Here is a 3,601-nt window from a genome sequence, read left to right on the forward strand (position 1 = left end):
GCAGTGTATTGGTTTACATTGTGGTTATAGTATTAATTTTGCTATTTCTCTATGCATGTTAGACTTACCTTATCTTAGAGACTACATGCCATCAATACATCCTAAGGTGGGAAATTAGGGTCGTGACAAGTTGGTCCAGAGCTCTAGGTTCATAGGTATTACGAGTCATAAGCAGGTATAGTAGAGTCTTGCGGATCGGTACGAAGACGTCTGTACTTATCTTCGTGAGGCTACAGAACTTTTAGGAAAACTACAGTTCTTTGATTCCTTATCGTGCGAATTTGTTGACTTCAAAATCTGGATATTTTTCTTTCTGTTCTCTTACATATGGTGAGGACACGCACTATTGGATCTGACAATCAGATACCCTCCCCCTCCCCCCCATACTAGAGCCGTGAGAGACCAAGGACGGGGCAGAGGTCGAGGAGGTGCATGTGGTGCAGCTAGAGCACCTGCCCGAGCTGCGACTGAGGAGCCACTGGTAGCTCCAGTTAGGGGACAGGCACCCGAGGCTCGTATTTTCTCCCCTGCACTTCAGGAGACCCTAGCACAGATTTTGAGCATGTTCGGTACTCTAGCTCAAGCGGGTTTGATTCTACTTGCACCAGCCACATCTCAGGATAGGGGAGGAGCTCAAACATCCATGGCCCATACTCTAGAGCAGCGGGTCCACGTTGATCAGGTCCCAGAGGTTATGCCAGCCCAACCTGTTATTCCGGTGCAGCCCGAGGTTAGGGCAGTGGCATCTGAGGAGGAGATCCTGAGACTTGAGAGGTTCAAGAAGTATCATTCTTATACTTATAGTGGCTTAGCTTCAGAGGATGCACAGGGTTTTCTAGAGAAATGCCATCGTATTCTCTGTACCATAGATATTGTGGAGACGAGCGGAGTTGCTTTTACTACATTCTAACTGTCAGTAGCAATGTTTCAGTGGTGGCAGGCTTACGAGGTGGGTAGCCCAGCCGATGCAGCTTCCTTCATATGGGCTCAATTTTCGGAGATGTTCTTGAGAAAGTTTGTTCCCTAGACCCTTCAAGGTGCATGGCGCATGGAATTTGAGCAGCTGCGCGAGGGTACTATGGCTAAGTCAAAGTATGCCATCAGAGTCAGTGAGTTGTCCAGACATGAGCCTACCTTGGTTTCTACAATTAGAGAGCGAGTCCGTTGATTCATAGAGGGGCTCAACTATAGTATTAGATTTAGCATGGCTCGAGAGGTTGAGAATGATACCCCATATCAGCCGGTGGTAGAGATCGCTCAGAGGTTGGAGGGTATACGGGTCTTTGAGAGAGAGGAAAGGGAGGCCAAAAGGCCTTGAGGTAGTGGAGGATTTAGTGGTGCCCACGCTGCAGTTATAGCCCGTTATGGTGGACGTTGTGTGAGCCATCCAGATCATTCAGCACTTCCAGCTTCTAGTGGTAATCCGGCTATTCCGAGGTCTCAGGTTGCATACTTTGCTCAGCAATTTTCTAGTGCACCTCCTGCACGGGGTACCTTCAGCTAAAAGTCTAGTCGACTAGGCCAAGGCTAGTTTCAGCAGCCATGCCCACCGAGAGCTTTCTTCGAGTATGTTGACACTCGACATATGGTGAGGGACTTCTCAAGACACAAGAGGGGTGCACCTCCATAGACTACTTAGGCTCTACAGATTCCACCTCGTCCACAAACTTCACAGGATATGGTTGCTTCTCCAGTTGTCGCTCAACCCGAACATACCAGCTAGGGGTTGGGGTCAGGCATGTAGATGTTGTGCTAGAGAGGGAGGCCAGGCCAGATTCTATGCTTTTCGGGGTTGGATAGAGGCGGTCGCATCAGAAGTAGTCATCACAGGTATGGTTCTGGTTTGTCATAGGGATGCATCAGTCTTATTTGATCCGGGATCCACTTGTTCATATGTGTCATCTTACTTTTCTCCATATTTTGATATATTTCTTTATTTCTTGAGTTCTCATGTCTATGTGTCCACGCCTATGGGAGATTCAATTATTATGGATCGTGTGTATCAGTTGTGTTTAGTTATTATTGGTGGTTTTGAGACCATAGTTGATCTATTGCTACTCAATATGGTAGACTTTGATGTGATTTTAGGCATGTATTGGCTGTCTCCCTATCACACTATTCTTGATTGTCACGCCAAGACTATGACATTGGCTATGCCAGGTTTACCACAGTTGAAGTGCAGGAGTACAATGGCTTATATTTCTAGCAGGGTTGTGTCCTTCCTAAAGGGTCAAGAAATGGTTGAGAAGGGGTGTGATGCATATCTAGCCTTTATGAGAGATGTTACTGTTGATACTCCTACCATTCAATAAGTTCCGATTGTGAGAGACTTCCAGATGTATTTCTAGTAGATTTTCTTGGCATGTCGCTGGATAGGGGTATCGATTTTGGTATTGACTTATTGTCGGGCACTCAGCCCATTTCTATCCCACCTTATCATATGGCACCGGCAAAGTTGAAGGAGAATCTGCAAGAGTTGCTTGGTAAGGGTTTTATTCGGCGTAGTATTTTGTCGTTGGGTGCTCTGATTTTGTTTGTGAAGAAGAAGGATGGTTCTATGCGCATGTTTATTCACTATCAGCAGTTGAACAAGGCTACAGGGATGAACATGTATCCATTATCGCGTATTGATGACTTTTTTGACTAGCTACATGGTGCTAGAGTGTTCTCAAAGATTAACTCAAGGTCAAGGTATCATCAGCGGAAGATCCAGGATCCGGATATCCCGAAGACAGCTTTCTGGACTCGGTATTGTCAATACGAGTTTCTTGTGATATCATTTGGGCTGACCAACGCCCTAGCAACATTTTTGCACCTGATGAATAGTGTATTCCAACCATATCTTGATTCATTCGTTATTGTATTTATTGACGACATCTCGGTATATTCCAGCAGTCAAGAGGATCATGAGAAACATCTGAGGGTCGTGCTCCAGACCTTGAGAGAGAAGAAGTTGTATGCAAATTTCTCAAAGTGTGAACTCTTTCTTGATTCGGTGTCATTTTTGGGTCATGTGGTGTTGAGTGAGGGGATCAATGTAGACCTGAAGAAGATTGAAGCAGTTTAGAGTTGACCCAGACCGTCTTCAACTATTGAGATTTGGAGTTTCCTTTACTTGGCCGGGTATTATCGATGTTTCGTAGAGGGTTTCTCATCCATTGTTGCACCTACGACAAGATTGACCCAAAAGGTTGCTCCTTTCAGATGGTCCGAGGAGTGTGAGGCAAGCTTTCAAAAGCTCAAGACTGCTTTGACTACAGCCTCAATGTTGGTATTGTCTACGGGTTTGGGGTCTTACACTGTATATTGTGATGCATCGCGTGTTGTGGTTGATGCGTTGTTGATGCAAGATGGTAGAGTGATTTATAACGCATCTCGGCAACTAAAGGTTCATTAGAAGAATTATCCTGTCCATGACATGGAATTGGCAACTATTGTTTATGCAATGAAGATTTGGTGGCACTATTTATACAGTGTCCCGTGTGAGGTCTATACCGACCACCAGAGTCTCCAGCATCTTTTCAAATAGTAAGATCTTAACTTACGGTAGTGGAGATGGTTAGAGTTGCTTAAAGACTATGATATCACTATTCTATATCAT

This window comes from Nicotiana tomentosiformis, chromosome 7, assembly GCF_000390325.3.
Source record: "Nicotiana tomentosiformis chromosome 7, ASM39032v3, whole genome shotgun sequence".
Lineage (NCBI taxonomy): Eukaryota > Viridiplantae > Streptophyta > Magnoliopsida > Solanales > Solanaceae > Nicotiana > Nicotiana tomentosiformis.